Source organism: Grampus griseus (assembly GCF_964374135.1).
Source record: "Grampus griseus genome assembly, chromosome: 10".
In the NCBI taxonomy this organism is placed as follows: domain Eukaryota; kingdom Metazoa; phylum Chordata; class Mammalia; order Artiodactyla; family Delphinidae; genus Grampus; species Grampus griseus.
Window position 1 is genome coordinate 23,118,285 of NC_139004.1, and position 18,147 is coordinate 23,136,431.

Below are 18,147 nucleotides of genomic sequence, written 5' to 3' on the forward strand. Positions count from 1 at the left end.
GTTTATATACTCTGGATACAAATCCTTTGTCGGATACATGTATTGCAAACATTCTAACAAAGGAGTTTCTTTTTAAAAGAAAAAAAAATTCTTCTGGAAAGCAAAATCTACTGATTTTTCACACATTATTGAGAATAATGGCCCAGATTGTGAGGTTCTAGCCCACAGGAACTTCACATTATTGTCTTTGTATTCAGAAAGTAGGCCAAAGTACTTAATTTCTCTGAGGGACCCAGGAGCTATTGGAGAATTCATTCTTCAGGTTGTGAAAGCTATTTCAGAAGATCCCTCTGAAGATTGTGGAAAGAGCTTCATAAATGTTAATTCGCTTTCCCTAAGCTTTGGATTCAAAGAATGCTCAGAATGCAGCCCTGCCTCCCAGTCCACCTGCCCCCCCTACCCCCCCACCCCCGCCAAGAGTTTGACACCCAAGACCTATTTGTGGCTGTGGTCCTTCCTTCATCCTTCTTTCTTGGTTCTATTCACTTCATTCTGGCTTCTGCTCACATTCTCAAGGAAGTCTCTTCTGGTCAAGGTCACTAACATAGTACTGTTAATCCTAATGGAGATGTCTATGTCCTCATCTTTCTTTACCTCTCAGCAGCTTTCCCCATACTTGACAACTCTTTCTTTTTATTTATTTTGCTCAGTTCTGGATTTACTTCACAAAGCTTTTACAAAGTAGTTCTAGTTGGAAGAAAAGAATAGAGAATTATAAGAAAGCCTTATGGAGGCACCGTGCAGGTTTGTCGATTTGTAACTTTTTAATACCATTTGCTATATGTGGTATACATAGTAAACAGTAGAAACATATGCAGACAGTCTTCATTTTGCGTGGTTTTGATAGGCATGTGTTTCAATTAACATTTTCCTGGCATGGCTTGCGGTGTGTGTGTGTGTGTGTGTGTGTGTGTGTGTGTGTGTGTGTCTTGAATTTGGTGCATGCTTTTCTTACTAAGGATTTTTAAAATCCTCTTGTTAGGTATGTTTTAAGACTGTATAAATTGTTTCTTGCTAAATGTATCATTCTGTAGCATACTTTTTCATTTAACATTGTATATGAGATGAATCCACGTTTATACAAATAGTTCATTTGTTTTCATTCCTGGATAGTAGCCATGGTACGAATATGCTACAATTTCTCTCTCTTTTTCCTCTTCATTGACTTTTAGTTTGTTTTTATCACAGACATGGCTGCCTGCAGTGAACATTTTTGGGTATCTCTCCTTGGTCCCTTGTGTGTCCCGCTAGGATATGTTTGTAGGAGTGGAATTATTGCACTTCTTTACTACGAGATGCCAGATTGTTCTCCGAAGTGATTGTATTAATCTATATATATGCTCTGCCCACCCACCCCCCATGCGCCCTGCGACACTCAGTTCTAGTTTTCTTCTTACCACCCCGGCTGCTCCTTCTCAATCTCCTTTGCCGCCTCCTTTTGCTGTAAATTTTGACATGTTTAAGAGCTTTAACTGGACTGCTTATTCTGTTCTTACCGCTTTCCCAATCGCTCTAGTTTCACCCAGTCACAGGATTTTAAATATCATCTATACACAGATGGCTCCCAAATATGTATCTCTACATATTTTCATAGTTTAAAAAATAATCGTGCCAAAATTGGTACTCAAATATATTGCAGATTGGATTGTAAATTGGTAATGTTTTTATGAAGGACAATATGGCAATCTCTGTGCAAATTTTTATTTTTTAATTCATTATTTTTTGATTAATTTATTTATTTGGCTGCGTTGGGTCTTCGATGCTGTGCAGGGGACATAGATACACTATTATGTATAAAATAACTAATAAGAACATGCTGTATAAAAAAATAAATAAAATAAAATTCAAACATTCAAAAAAAAGAAAAGCATTGCATATCTATACAATAAAGTACCATAAGAATTAAAAAAAAAAAGGGACTTCCCTGGGGGTCCAGTGGTTAAGACTCTGAGCTCCCACCATAGGGGGCAGGAATTTGATCCCTGGTCAGGGAACTAAGATCCCACATCCTCATGGTGAGGTTAAAAAAAAAAAAAAAGGACATAGGAAGATTTTTTTTTTTTTTAATGAATTAATACTTGGCTGCAGTGGCTTCTCTTGTTGTGGAGCACAGGCTCTAGGCACGCGGGCTTCAGTAGTTGTGGCGTGAGGGCTCAGTAGTTGTGGCTCGCAGCCTCTAGAGAGCAGGCTCAGTAGTTGTGGCCCACGGCCTTAGTTGCTCCGCGGCATGTGGGATCTTCCCGGACCAGGGATCGAACTCATTTCCCCTGCAGTTGCAGGCAGATTTGTAACCACTGCACCACCAGGGAAGTCCCTGCATTTACTTTCTTTACATATCTTTCAATCATCAAAAGGTAAAATAAAGGCATGATTAGTTAACAAATGCAAGTTGTTTGGTCAAGAAACCGACTGTTTTATTATTGTTTTTTTGGCCGCGTCGCATGGCTTGCAGGATCTTAGTTCCCTGACCAGGGATCGAAACTGGGCCCACAGCAGTGAAAGCGCCAAGTCTTAACCACTGGACCACCAGGGAATTCCCATTTAAAAATTTTATTTTATTATTATTATTATTACTGACCAAATCTTGATTTAAGCAGGAAAGCCCAATCTACAAGGCATTTTTTTGGTGGTTGGACACAACACTTGTAGTTTCAGCAATCTCAGGACGCCCTCTAGTGTCCATGTGGGCTCAAGGTCTCAATAATTAGAAGATCAATCACTTTGGAGTTTCACCTAGGACATCTGATTGAAGCCATTTACCAACACTTCAGGGCTCTCATTATTGGCCCATTCTGTTATCCTTCAAGTTTGCCCATGCCTGTCAGACTATGTCACCCTATCTTTGGATCAGAAAGTGTGATCAGAGCCCCTCTGTCACATCATAGGCCCAAACCGCCAAGGTATGGTGGAGGAAGGCCTGGAGGTCAACGTGCTGAGGAGTGAGGAAGGCCCTGAGGGTATAGGAGCCAGTCTGGGGGACTGCAGCAGCCCCAGGTGCTGAGCATAGAGCACTGCCTCTGGATCACCCTCTCTGACCTCCACGTCTGGTCCCTACCTGTCTGTCTGCCATTCCTGTGACCCCAAGGCAATCAAACACTGGATCACCGTGGTGGGAGTGGGGTTCCAGGGTCAGTCAGGTGAGGTCTGGTTTATCCGATATGGTCTCTCATAGACATAGGGAATTGAAACAGGAAACTACAAGCCAAGAATGGCTGGGAGATTTTCCAAACCCTTTAGTTGGAACACAGAGCTCACTGAGGTTTGCTTTTGGAATCTTCTCATCTGTCTTCTCCTCTCACCAGGCATTTCCTTCCCCTCTCCAAAGCCCATCTAGTAGAACATTACCTTTCAGGGCTGCTTTCCACATCAGCCAAGCCCCAATCTCCAGATAACTTGTGTCTTGGATCCACACGCTCAACGGCAACCCTGAGGGTAAGTTCAGTGAAATTTAGATTATCCAGTTGGGATCAGTCACTTGGGGTTGTGGGGGGGAGAGCACTTGTTGGTCGTAACATTAGGGAAGTTATCTTTACATCTGTAAATAGAAGCCTGCTTGATGTGGGAAGAGGGGAGGGAAAACTTCGTTTTAGCATGTGTAGGAGTCTTCAGGAGAAAAACTACAGACAGCTCCAGAAATGCTAGGACCCACACTCAGTGACAGAGTGACCCACTCGTCTGTCACCCAGGTGGTGCCCAGGTGGGCTTCCCAGGAGGTCCAGTGTCATTTAAGTTTCAAGGCCAATGTTTTTTGGAGAATCCAGGCCACACATTCAGTACATCAGGGACTCAGATTCTCAAGCTGTGAAGATGAAAGAATCCATGCTACTTTCTCAGGTGTGGTGAGATTAAAATTACATAACAATCAGTAATCTATAATTGATGGTATTCTTAGTGTTGCTTTATTGCTCAGCCAACTCCCAAACCCAAGAATGGATCAAGGATTGTGGAGGAAGAGTTCATTTCTTCCCTCTGGAGGACCATCAGTAGGGATTTCTGCCCTGTGGAGTCCAAAGGAGAGATGTTGCTTCAAGCTGAGTTGGGAAAGGAGACTTGGACTTTTTCATTAAAATTTCATTTTGCACGTTTTAATACTTCATAATAAGTACTTTATCCTATTAAAAAAGTAAAGCTTGCTCAGTCACAGACAACATATAAAAATGTATAGGGCTTCCCTGGTGGCGCAGTGGTTGAGGGTCCACCTGCCGATGCAGGGGACGTGGTTCATACCCCAGTCCGGGAAGATCCCACATGCCACGGAGCGGCTGGGCCCGTGAGCCATGGCCGCTGAGCCTGCGCGTCCGGAGCCTGTGCTCCGCAACAGGAGAGGCTGCAGCGATGAGAGGCCTGTGTACCGCAAAAAAAAAAAAAAAATGTATAGAAGCAGAAAGATGGGAAACCATCTGGTGTCTCCACTGGGAGGATCATGGTGAGCCCTTTGACAGGCCCTTAGTTCCCACCAGCTGTTTCCCATGTATTCATGTGTCTGTCCATACAGGACTGCATAGCTGTAGTTAGCTGTAGTCATACATTATGAATTATTTTGAATCTTGTTTTTGAAAACATTATTATCAGTAAGCAACTTTATATATGATATTACAAACTCTCCTTAAACACTGCTTTTACCAGCTGTATACTATCTCCAAAAAAAAAAAAAGGATATACCTGCTATTCTGTATCATTTTTTACCATTACAAATAAAATCTGATTAATATTCTTTTTATTTTAGGCCACGCTGTGAGGCTTGTAAGGTCTTAGTTCCCTGACTAGGGATCGTACTCAGGCCACAGCAGTGAAAGCACCTAGTCTTTATTTATTTATTTATTTATTTATGGCTGCGTTGGGTCTTTGTTGCTGAGCGCGGGCTTTCTCTAGTTGTGGCAAGCAGGGGCTATTCTTTGTTGCAGTGCACAGGCTTCTTGTTGTGGTGGCTTCTCTTGTTGCAGAGCATGGGGGCTCTGGCGCAAGGGCTTCAATAGTTGTGGCTCGTGGGCTCTAGAGCTCAGGCTCAGTAGTTGTGGTGCACAGGCTTAGCTGCTCCATGGCATGTGGGATCTTCCCGGACCAGGGATAGAACCCATGTCCCCTGCATTGGCAGGCAGATTCTTAACCACTGCGCCACCAAAGAAGTCCCTGATTCATATTCTTATGCTTAGGGAGTTCCCTAGTGGTCTGGTGGTTAGGATTTGGAGCTCTCACTGCAGAGGCCCAGGTTCAATCCCTGGTCGGGGAACCGTGATCCTGCAAGCCACCTGGCATGGCCAAAAATTTAAAAAAATAAAATTCTTACACCTAAATATCCTTCTATATTTTATTTTAAAATCATAGATTTGTTGAATAGAAATTACTGGGTCAAATGGTATGAAGTTTTTTTTTTTTTTTTTTTTTTTGCGGTACGTGGGCCTCTCACTATTGTGGCCTCTCCTGCTGTGGAGCACAGGCTCCGGACCCACAGGCTCAGCGGCCATGGCCCATGGGCCCAGCCGCTCCGCGGGATGTGGGATCTTCCCGGACCGGGGCACAAACCTGTGTCCCCTGCATCGGCAGGCGGACTCTCAACCACTGCGCCACCAGGGAAGCCCGGTATGAACATTTTTAAGGCTTGTCATACATGTTTTCAAATTGCTTTTCAAAACCACTATGCCAGCTTATATTCAACCCATATTTACTGAGCCCCTACTAGGTACTGGGACTGTTCTACATGCTAGAGATACAAGTGGTGACAAGTAGACAAGGTTCCTGTTTTAAAGAACATATATTTCAGTGATACAGATGACAAAAGCAATTATTCTGCTATCAGTGATAATTGCTCTGGAGAAAAATATGGCTGGGCTAGAAGATTGGTGGTGGCAATGGCAGGGCAAATATCTCAAAGAGTTTGTTGGACATGATGTTTCTGAGGACTTGACCTTGGGACACTGGACCTGAATGGAGGAGGGAGCACCCATGTAAGTCTCTGGGGAGGAGGTGCACTTGGGGAGTCACAGCAGGGACAGGAGCCCTGGGACAGGACTGGGCAGTGTCAGAGGCCCATGTGAGTAGATGAGTGAGCCGGGCTGCCAGTGGTGGGCTGAGGCCAGGGTGGCCAGAGGGTCCCTGTCATGAGGAGCTTGTAGGCAGTGGTGAGGGACTGGGATTTCATTCTGCCTACGAAAGGAAGACGCTGCAGTGTTCTGTGGGATGTGGTGGTGAGGATGTGGTCTAACTCACAGTTTAAAAATTCATGTCATCTGTTACGTGGGTAACAGACAGCAGGACATGAGAGCCAGCAGGGAGCCCACCTGGAAGGCTAGCCTGTTTACTATTGTGGGGAGGACAGTTCTAGGATGGAAGCAGTAGAGCTGTGAGAAGTGACTGGATTTAATGTTGATACATTTTAAAGATGGCGTGAGCAGTAAGTCAATGAAGAACCACACATTTATTTACTTATCTTAATTCCACACTTGATTCCACGTGGCTTACTGCAACAAACTCAGTGTAATATACATGAATTATTTAAAAAGCAATATAAAAATATAAATTTTAAATGTTGAGACTGGGTTCAAGTTAGAACATTACTAGGCAAGCTGGAATATCTGAAACATTTGTTGAAATGGAGAGTTTACTGTTTACCTAGTCATGGATTTCACTGGCTCAAAATCTCTTATGATTATTGCCTAAAAGAGCCACGGGGTGGGGCCATAGCTCAGGGTCAGTCCCTTGTTTCCTGCTTCCGGTTCTATACTTAGAGTAAAGCAGATTAATTCCAAGATGTTCAAAGATTAAATCAACATCTACAAAGTCATTGAGTAAATGTAAGAACCTCAGGAATTCAAGAAGATTTTACAGTTTTTCTCAGAAATGACCTCACTGTGTGCTGCTGAAGAGATAGTGTCCTTTCTGGGGGCCCCAAGATGTAGGGGCTATTGAGCTATAGCCCTAAATAGAGTTGTTCTTTCTACCTAACGGGTCCCACAAAGCCTTAGAGCCAACTTCAGTGGTGTCATCTGAACTAGGATTTTGGTTTTCTGATGTTGGTTCTATTTGAGCATTTGTGTGGGCTTAAAAGTGTGACAAAGGTTTCCTTGCAATGATATTTCTTTGAGGGAATTTGACATCCACCCTCAGTGGCTCTGACTTCCCTGACCAGTCCCTGGAGGGAATGGACTGTCCTGCACCGCTTTTCAGTATCCCTTTGTGTAGGAGTGACCTGTAGACTTGGAGTCACAGGGTCACCGCATCTCACCCTCCTCCCGAATGCAGAGTGCTTTAAGCCTTTTTTTTGGGGGGGGGGGTGTTTGCAGTCTGCTGATCTGATGAGTGCCATTGTCCCATATCCAGAAATAAAGGCACATGTGACCATAACACCAAAGTCTTGAATGTAGTGCCAAGGTGGGAAGGTTTCCTAAATTTTGACTCTCCATTTACACCAGTGGTTCCCAACTTGGGTACCCGAGATTTACACAGAGAGAGAGCTGGAGGGGGTGGTATGGGATGTCTAGAGGCGGAGCCACAGGTGCCCTTCAGAGTTTCTCTCAGTGGTCTTTGCCTCTCTTTTTTCCTGCGGTTCAGAGGAGTTTGTACTCCAGGAGAAGTCTTTTGAAAAGGGTGAGAGATATTCAGGGATGGTTCTGGGGAGGGAAAAGGATGAGGAGAGTAGAGACAAAGCCGAGTGCAGCTGGACGAGAGGCGGAGTCTGGCAGGAGAGGGGGCTGGCCTGAGGGCAGCAGGTCTGGAGCCCAGCAGTTCACTGTGTGGAGTCCTAAAGCAAGTGAGGAATGGGGAGAGTGCAGACCTTCTATTGGCCAGAAAGATCAGAATTTGACTTTGTTTTGTTCTTGTGTTTCGTCAGGATGAATTGGTAAACCCATCAGAGTGGGAGATTAGGTGCCTACTTTTCTTTTATTGAATTTTTTTTCATTTATTTTTTATACTGCAGGTTCTTATTAGTTATCTATTTTATACATATTAGTGTATATATGTCAATCCCAATCTCCCAATTCATCCCACCACCACCCACCCCACTTTCCCCCCTTGGTGTCCATACGTTTGTTCTCTACATCTGTGTCTCTATTTCTGCCCTGCAAACCACTTTGTCAGTACCATTTTAGGAGCCTGCTTTTCAAAGGAAAAAAGTTACAGTCTCCTCCCAGTTTAAGCTCATCAGAAATTGCTAGGAGCAACCCAAGTGTCTGCACCAGCTGTGCCTCCCAGGACTGCGTTGTCCCCTCCAACGCCAACAGGAAGGGGAGCAGGGACGGGTGTGGAGGCTTTGGGTCCTCCCTACCACGCTTTCTTCCTCTCCAGTTATTGTCTGAGTTTCCTTGCCTCCCCGCCACCATCCCAACCCTCCCTCCCTCCCTCCCTCCCTTCCTTCCTTCCTTCCATTTTTGGCCGCACCGTGCTTCTTGCAGGATCTTACTTCCCCCACCGGGATTGAACCCAGGCCCTCGGCAGTGAGAGGTTGTAGTCCTAACCACTGGACTGCCAGGGAATTCTCAGTTTCTCTGCATCCTCTCCTTGAGCCACTGCAAACCCGAGAGCCAGAGCGAGCATCGCCCACATGGGTTGGATGCTCTGACGGAGACACTGCCATTGCCCAGCATTTTTGAAACTTTACATCAGAAAGTCAGTGTCAAAAAAAAAAAAAAAAGGAAGTCAGTGTCTTGTTCCTCAGACTCGCTCTGAAAGCCTTTATCTTTTCTCAAGGACAAATCGAGGCTCGAGGAATAAGGTTTGCCCCGACCTTTTCTCGGCTGGAGGACGCTATGGCACCGCGGGTTTGGAACGTGGGTTGAGGATAAATGTGACAGGATCCCTTGTGTCCCCACTGATTTGCGCTTCTTTTTATTAGAGTCCGAGCCTCTCATAAATGTTTGTTTATATTCCGTGTACTCCACTAAAAACATCCCTTTGCAAAGCACTTTGAAAGATTCAGGGCTATGAAAATGTGAAGGATTATCCCAAAATACAGTTTCTGGTGTTGGATTTTAGTTAACATTTTGGTGTTTAAAAATCTGCAACTTATTGACTTTGGGGCTTAGTGTCATGATATTTTTAAGTGGAAATATTCACTCCCTGACCCCCTACACAATATAAATCCAAATTTACACTAAAAGAAGATTCCAACATTTCAGATAAATTTTAAGCCACGAATTATCTCACTCCCTGGAGATACCACTGTCAGAACTTCGGTGAGCAATCTTCCAGGGTTTCATCTATTTAAAATATATATTTTGGGGACTTCCCTGGTGGTCCAGTGGGTAAGACTCCGAACTCCCAATGCAGGAGGCCCGAGTTCCATCCCTGGTCAGGGAACCAGATTCAACATGTCACAACTAAGAGTTCGCATGCTGCAACTAAGACCTGGTGCAACCAAGTAAATAAAAATAAATTTTAAAATAAATAAGATATATATTTTGTAAGTGGTGTTAGTGGCATTATAATTCAGTACGTTCTCTAGCTTTTAGAGAAGCTTAAAAGTGTGTTGGGCACATCTTTTCATAGCAATACAGTAAAATCTATCTTACTCCTTATATTGGCTGCATGGAATTATGTCGCAAGGCTTTTCTTTGGGGACAGTGGAAATGTTCTACATCTTTACTGTGGTAATGGTGACATGGGCGCGTAAATTGCCAAAACTCAAACCAGCTGTGCATTTCAAATAGAAGCATTAAATTGTATATAAAGTATGTCCCTTCAAAGTTGATTTTTAAACTATTATCCTCTTTGGAACCTGCACTTTGGTTAGGTAAGCAAAACAAACAAAACACCTTGTTCTTGTTGCTAAGAGCTACACGCTGCACATCTGGAGGTGAGGAGTCCTGCTGTGCGCAACTTACTCTCCAGTGGTTCGGCAATAACAGTAATAGCCGTCTATTTATGCATTCAGAGAGAGAGCAAACAGCTATAGCAAACCTTGAATAAATGACAGAACTAGATAAAGAATAAAAATAAACGTTAGAAATCATAAAAGTACATCGTTAAAAGTTTATTTCCCCGTAGCTTTTTTCTCCCTTTTTCTTCTCTTTTCCTTTCTTCAACCCTTTCCCCCTTCCCTTCCTCCCTGCTTTTTCCACTCTCTCCTTTAGGGCTTATCCCCTGCATATTCAAACACACGAACACACCTGACTCACCTCCACCGGTCTGGTACCGACGCCCAAGTCGATGCTCACCCGGGCGTTTTGTAAACGATGAAGCGTTGCCCAGCTCCACTGTTATCGTATCATTTCAGGCAGTCACCCCAGTCTTTGAAGGAAGTCACACTGGGTCTAAAGTAGTTTCCTCCCTGAACGTGGCAGAACCTCGGTGGTTTTTTGTTTTTGTTTTCTGGATCTCTGCTTTTCATTCGGGCAGGAAGGACCGGATTTAAAGGCCAGTTCCGCAGCGGGCGCTTTCCTTCCTGGGGGCGACGCGAGGCTGTAGAAGTGTACTTAGATCCTAGAATCTAACGGTGGGCCCCGCAGCGGGGTGGGCTGGAAGAAGCAGCTCCGAACTCAGGATCAATCCAGGGGCGGTTTAAAATAAATCCAATTCCACATCTCTCGTCAGACCTACCGACTCGGAATTTCCGCGGACCCAAGCAGGTCTGCATTTTCGCAGCCTGCAGATGTAATAGCCGAGCAGTGTGAGGACCAGAAGCCTGCATGCAGCTCACTCCTGTCCCAACCTGCCCATAAGAGCCTTTATTCTGCTTTTATATCCACGAACAACTTCTATTTCCTTTACACCAGAGTTAGGGGTTGGTTGATCTTCTGAGGGTGCAGCGGGGCCGCGCCTCGGGTTAGGCAAGCATCCGCGCAGGCTGCTTTCGGTTTCCTTTCGGGACCCAGCAGCAGTGCGAGAGGTCTGCGCAGAGAAAGATGCCAGTGTGCCGGTGAGTCCAGGGGTACAAAAGGGAGAGTGGAGGGAGAACAGGTAGTTTATAGGGCAGAGCAGAGAGGCTGGAGGCAGCGTGGCGTGCAGGGAAAATACTTTGTACAAGAGACTAGCTGCGACGCTTGATGGGGGAGGGACAGCCACGCCCAAATCCGGGAGAGCACCCCAAATCTGGAGTCGTACCTCTCACGAAGAGTAGTTGGCTTTATCTCTCATTGCAGTCATCTCTAAATGCTGTGAGACAAACCTAACATATTAGTATTAGTATTAAAAGTCTTTTTGGGGGGAGAGGGGTTGCGACTCGAATGAGACAGTTTGCTGGAGCTGCCACACCTATCAAGTCTTCGAAGGACGATGGTCTTGGAGGAAAGGGCTTGTCAGGAGAGCTGGGTTCCATCTGCCTCTATACTTTCACTACCCTTGTGACCTTTCGCAATGAAAAGAAGCTCTCTGAGATGGGACAGGACCCAATCCCTGACCTGCTAAATAAATTATGATGGTCAAAGTAATTAATTAATAAAAATGATGTGAAATCTAAGAAATTGTTAAAACTTCCCGAGGCATGACATTTCCATCCACAGGAAAAGTACGGGAAAAGGATCTTAGTGGAATGGTTACTAATGAGAGGCAGAGTACAACTTTAAAAAAAGCATTTGCAGGGAGACAAAGATGAAATGAACACAGTTCCTGATCCTAAAGTGGCTCATTTTCTAATGTGGGGAGTATAAAATGGTCAGATGGGGCTCAAGGCAGGGCACACTTGGTTCCATCCGGGAGGTTTCAAGCAGGGCTAGACCAGTGACTCTAAAGCTTGCCTGCACATTTGGAATCGCTGAGGGGGCTTCAAAAGATATGAAGCCCTAGGTTCAACCCAAGGGATACTGATTCAGTTGGTTTTGGCCATGGCCTAGACATATGGATAGTAAAAACTCCCCAGGTGGTTCTATAAGCAATCAGGTTTAAGGACCATGGCGTAGGTATTCCAAAGACCAAGAGATGTGTGTTGGGGATAAGGCACAGCTTTCAGTAGAAGGAGGCTTTCAGGATGGCATTAAATTGCAGGACACCACGCCAGCAGAGCATATATGTACCCAGAGGACAGGGAGGGTCTCCATGTGCAGAGTCACGGCGGGGAGGCTCTAGGGGTCTGGGGGAGAGGAAGGGCCCTGGCCCAGGATTAGTACCTGTTCTCTCCCTGAAGCCTGTCCAGGATTCCAGATAGCCCCGCAGTCTTCCACAAAGCTCTCCCTGCACGGGGGCCTGGTAATACTTGCTTTGAAAGCCATCTGTGTCTCAGGACTTCTCCATTTCCATGGCCAAGTTCCGAGCCAAGGACTGGGGCGCTGTACATCCGTGGGTCTCTGGGTGACAGGAGAGGAGGAGCTCCCCATCATAGCAGCGAAACCTGAAGCCCCAGGCGTGGTTGTCTTCTCAGATTTCACAGCCCAGATCTCCTGGAGGGAATTCACACCTGCAACCCACCCCACCAGCAGTGACTCCTCCAGTCCCCGTGTCCCTCTGTCCTCACACCCAAGTGAGAAACTCCAGCCAGAGGGCCCCCTCCCTGCTCCCCTCCATGTCTTCCCAGGGCTGCTGAGTCATGGCCACCCCCCTGCTGAACTCACAGACCCCTATCCTCTGGCCCCTGCCCCCAAATCCAGTGAAAGGCCTCCCAGCACTCTCGGACCCTCCCCACTCTCACCTCCTTTCTCCTCCTGCAGGGCCAGGATTTCTGCTAGAAGCTCTCTGAGGTCCTTCCACGTCTCTGTCAAGTCCTTGGACTCTGTGTCCCACGTCTCAGCTCCCAGCTCTTCTGCCCACAGCCCCCGGGGTTCTACCTGCCTGTCTCACGGTCATAGTGCAGGAAGGCCTGGCCATCCAAGTGTCCCCCAGCGAAAAAGCTGGACTGCACAGATCCATCCCGGGACAGCGCCGTGAGGTTGTAATGAAGACTGTGTGATCCTGGGGAAGGGGGAACCAGAGATGAAAGAGCTTTCCGGAAACAAGTGCACATCAAATGTTTACCAGACAAGTTCTGCTGTCCTGACCTGCTCCAGGACTGAGGATGCAGAACATGCACATGTACAAGGGACCACAATGAGAATTTTTCCAACACAGGGGAAAGAAGAAAAAGAGAAGGGAAGGAGAGGGGAATTGAGGAGTGGAGGGAGGGGTGGAGATGGGCAAACATGCAGGACAAGTGCCAGGACAGGGAGGCACCATCTCCCTAAGGGTCCAGGCAGGAGGCCAAGGGGAGAGGCTGGCCTGCAGGGGGCAAGGGAGAGGCAGGAAGACCAGGGTGAGGGGAGGTGGAGTCAGAGGGGAGGGAGGGGCAGTGTCAGGCCCAGGATCAGAGGCATCCCTGGTCAGAGGCGGGTCAGGTGAGATGGAGAGCGAGGGCTGCTGCCCGTGGGGCAGGCTCATCATGGACAAGGTGGGCTCAAGGGAGGGTGAGGCACGAGGCAGAGGGCCCTGAGGGGCTGGGCTGTGGCCCTAAGAGAGTGGAAGGTGGGCCAGTACCCCTGGTGGAGGTGAAGCAGTGGGTCTGGGCCCAGAGTGCAAGAGGCATGGTGAGGCCCCAGGTGGGGAGGTGGCTGGACCTGCCAGTGTCCCCTGGGAGAGGTGGGTGTTGGGGGCCTGAGTCAGTGCCATGTGCCCAAGGGTCATGGAGAATTAAAAGGAGGGTTGGCAAGAGAAAATAGAACTGAAAAGCCAAGGTGCACGTTGGGAGGGACCTGCATGGTGGGAGTGGTTGGGGGCAGGTCACACCTCCACAGAGGGTGTGGGTCAGGCAGGCAGCACAGGAGGGCGGGGCTAGGGGAAGACCCCCTGTAGGGAAAGGCCAACTGACCAAGTGGCATCAACAAGGATTTTGGACACATGGTTGAGGTAGTGAGAGCCCACTGGGGTCAGTGAACCTAAGAGAGGGTGATGAAGGCCAAGGAGGTGGGCAGTTGGACCAAGGGTAGTATTCCTATTGGGGAGGGAGGAAGGGCAAGGGGCTGCAGAGGAGACAGTGTTGAGGGTGGATTGGGGGGCAGGGGATGAGCATGCCTCAGGGGTGACTCTGGGGGACCTTGGGTTAGGGTGAAGACAGGAGAGGAGGGGTGCTCTGGTTGAGGGTGAGGATGGCGTGGTGATTCCTGGGAGGAAGCTTGTGATTGATGAGAACGTGGTGATGGCCCCAGGCACTCAGGCAAGGAGTGGAAGCTGGGCAAGGTGCCATAGGGGTAGGTGCAGAGGGACCAGGGCAAGTGGAGTCCAGCACCTGAGGCCTAGAGAGTGGAGGTCTCAAGAGGGTGAGGTTTAGGATGCAGGAGTGGGGAAGGGGCAGTGCTGGGGGAAAGGCCCACACTGAACGAGGGCCAAGAGCAGGTGCCTGCACTGGGGCGGAGGTAGGAGGATGGGTGCCAAGACCAAGGGACAGGTCCTCCCACAGGGGCTGTGCACTGTGCTCAAGGCCCAGTTATCATTAGCAGCAGAGCTCCCCCTGGTGATGAAAATAGGGTAGTGATGAGGGAGGGAAGTCCCCCTGGGCAAAAGTCATCCCCAGAAATGTAAGGTTAGTGAAAGCTGGGGGGTGGTAGGAGCCATGCGGGTGTCTGGTCCTTGCAGGTCAAGACCCATGAGGGGAAGACAGGGACCTGTGGTGGGAAAGGGGATGAGGGTGAGGACGCCCTAGGAAGGGATCAGAGAACTGTAGAGAGGAGGGGACAGCAGGAAGGGGCAGGACAAATCCTGAGGGGGCGCAAGAGATGGCAGGGGAGGAGGCAAGGAGAGAATCAGGGGTGGGAACAGGGGCACAGCAGAAAATTAGAGTGAACATGAGTGGGGGAGGGGGGAAGTAAGGGAGGAGGGAGTAGAGACCATAGAAACCACAGGAAGAATCTAGGCCCCAAAGCCATCAGATTCACTCTGTCAATGAAATTAATCAATAAACAATCTATAATAAGAATAGAAAAGAGTTTTATTTGAGCCAAACTAAGGACTAGCCCTGAACCCAGCAGGGTTTTCAGCACAGCACAGGCTTTTATATCTTGTCAGAACAAAGAACATTAAACAAGTCAGGGCTGCAGCACATACACGTGCAGCACATACACGTGCAGCACATACAGTATGGCCTTGGCACCTGGGAAGGGAGTCTTATCATCAAAGGTGAACCAGCGTTGGAGTCCCAAGAAGAGGGGCATTTAATCTTTATTTTTAACATGGAGATTCTTTACTTCTGGTTAATGTGCCCTTTCCTTTAATAATTAAAGCAGATGTACAATGTATGTCTGACAGGCCACAAAGAGGCAAGTTACTTAGTGCAAAATTCAACTTAGTTCATGTATAAGACAGAATAACTTCCCTGTATCTGAATATGGGAAAACATTTTTTGTCGCTTCCCTCAGTGAAAGCCAGGATCGGCCACGGTGCCCACAGCAGTAGGAAGTGTGGTTCAGGGCCCTTGGGCCCTTCCTAGAGCTCCAGTCACTAGAAAGAGACCCTCAACTCCAAGGCCTGAGGCCCTTGAGCGCTGCCTGCCTGGAAGCCCCCTGATTCCCGAGGCCAGAAACGGGAAGAGGGCAGAGCTGAGAACAGGAGGAGAGGACAGCGCTCAGGGGCCTAAGAGGGCGTCCCGCACACCGGTGGGAAGTGGCCGCCTGAGCGTCGGACCTCCAAGAGCCCTTGATCGCCTCTGACGGGAGCAACCCGGGCTTGGGGGCAGCCTTCCCACCCAGGGCAGTCGGAGGACGCGGATGTGTGAGGAAGAGGAAAGCAGGGAGGGCGGGTGCAGCAGGGGCAGCAGAGGGTGGGAGTCGGAAAGAGACTGAAAAGCCGGAACGTTATTTGGTGGCCACAGGCCGCGAGCCACTCCCGGCCCTCCCCGACCTCACCCCGCCCCCCACTCCCCCGCCCCCACTCCCCACCCCGCTGCACTGCAAGTGAGACGGTCCCCGCGACGCTCACCGAATCCCACCCGGACCCTTGAAACCGCCCCAGGCTCCCGGCTGAGGACCTCAATGAACGCCACTCACCAGCGGCGGTAGCCGGGAGCACAGAAAGGGCAGCACTGGCTAGAAACGGCAGGACAAGGAGTAGCGCCATGGCCCAGACCTTGTCAACCTCCCAGAGGCCCCGGGACAGCAGGCGAGCGGGCGGCACTGAGCTGGGCAGCGGCGGCGCACTGGCAGCGGAGACGGCCCGCACGGAGCTTTAAAAACTTGGCCCCGCCCCCGCCCCGTCCCCGTCCCAGTCCTCCCTCCTCCGAGCGGGGACCGCCATCCGGCCGCTTCCGCTGCCTAGAAAAGCCTGGAGGCCAGAAAAGCCTTAGGATCCCCAGGAAGGTGAGACGGAGGGTAAGTGCAGACAAATGCCGAAGGGACAGGCTCTGAGCAGCAGAGAGTTAGGGCGCCCCCCCACCAGAAGCGCCCAGATCACCGCCTCCCTCCTCTGCAAAAAGACTCCCCGCCCGCGACAGGGAAGGTCTCACAAGGCTGCTTCAGAGACACCCCACGTTTCCGGCCTTTCAGGGCTTCTTCCTTCAGGCACAACTTCTCTACCATAACCCCCTCCCTCCACCTTGCACAGCAGAGGTACTGGCAACAGTCCGCTGAGACCAGATTTGCAGATTTCAGCAGCTCTGCCTCTCAGAAGCCACTTGCCCAGATGAAGGACTCTTCCCCAGAGTTCAAACTCTTCTAGATGTTTCCACCATTATAATCTTCTCCTCCCACTGACTCCAAGACGGAGCCATGTGTCTTTTCCTGTGGCCTCTGCCTATAGGTGTCCACACTCTCCCAAGGCAGCCTCTTGATTCAGGCCCAATGAGGTGGCTCCCCATGATCGACCCCAACACCAACCTCTCCCAACTCCCTTTCCAACCTGCCTCAGGACAACTGTGCCTCTGGGCCCATCTGCCCCTCAAACCCAACAGATGTACAGGCAAACTCTAGCCCTCTCCCTGCACACCAGCCTCTCTCCCCCAAGTTCTCTTTAAGCATCACCAGCTTGGTCCCTTCTGATCCCCTTTCCCCTGCCTCTCATGGGCTCACAGTCAGCTCCTCCAACCCCTTTTCAGTCCCACTGCAGCTACCTTAGTCCAGGCTTTCATCTACCTCAGCCTAGAGAACTGCAAAGGCTTCCTAAACACCTGCCTGTCGCCAGTTATAACCATAAGGCCCCAGCCATCCACAGCTGCCCCATCTGCAGAATTAACACATAAGGTCTCTACTCCACCATCAAAGCCTGCAGTTGCCACAACCAGCTGTCTGGCATCATCTTCCACTTCTCTGGTGACATCTCCCCTGGGTTGCAGTAAAAGCGGGCTCCCCCCATTTCCTTACCCTGTCCTATCAGGATGCCACTGCTTACACATTCCCCTCTTATGGATTACTCTCCTCTGCCTTCCAGCCCATCAGAACTGCACATCCTAAAAGATCTCTTTTACATAGTGGGATTGGTGGCACAACCTCTGGATTATACTAAACACCACTTAACTGTAACTTTAAAAGGGTGAATTATGTGATATATGAATTATACTTCAATAATACTGTAATAACAATAATGCCGTCCTGAAGGCCTCCTTCTACTGAAAGCTGTGACTTATCCCCAGCACTCATCTCTTAGTCTCTGGAATACCTACACCATGGTCCTCAAACTCAGCTGCTTATTAAAACCAGCTGGAGAGTTTTCACTGTCTGTATGTTCAGGCAGTGGCCAAAACCAATTGAATTAGTATCCCTTGGGTTGGACTTAGACCTTCATATCTTTTAAAGCTCCCTTGGTGATTCCAATGTATTGGCAAATTTTAGAACCACTGGTCTAGGCCATGGTTTGAACCTCCCTGATGGTACCAGGTGTGCCCTCCCTTGAACCCTATCTTACCATCTTACACTCCTCCCGTTAGACAATGAGCCACTCCAGTAGCAGGAACTGTGTTCATTTCATCTTTGTCTCCCCTGCAAATGCTTTCTCACATTGAACTCCGCCTGTCACTACTAGCCATTCCACTAAGACCCCTACCCTACACTTTTTCTGTGGCTGGAAATCTCATGCATCACAAAGTTTTAACCATTTCTTAGATTTCACATCCATTTTTATTAATTACTTTGAGCATCATAATTTATTTAGCCATTCAGGGATTGGGTCCTGCTCATTCTCAGAGAGCATCTTTTCACTTCTAAAGATAGCAAGAATAGTGAGATGCAGAGAGGCAGGTAGAACCCAGCTCTCCTGACAGCTGGGCCCAAGCCCTTTCCTCCATGATGTCAACTCCTTAGAGGACTTCTTAGGTGTGCAAATCCAGCA

The 18,147-nt window shown here is 48.5% G+C and overlaps 1 pseudogene across 1 annotated transcript in view; it reads right to left on the reverse strand.

Moving 5' to 3' along the window:
- The window catches only part of LOC309829130 (MHC class I polypeptide-related sequence B-like), a 125,881-nt pseudogene extending 109,936 nt beyond the window's left edge, over positions 1 to 15,945 (reverse strand). The window contains exons 1-4 of the transcript in view: positions 15,876 to 15,945; positions 15,343 to 15,428; positions 12,557 to 12,913; positions 12,039 to 12,325 (exon numbers count right to left, since the gene is read on the reverse strand). The product of the transcript in view is annotated as an MHC class I polypeptide-related sequence B-like (transcript). The remainder of the gene's footprint in view (positions 1 to 12,038; positions 12,326 to 12,556; positions 12,914 to 15,342; positions 15,429 to 15,875) is intronic.
- Positions 15,946 to 18,147: the final 2,202 nt, after the last annotated feature.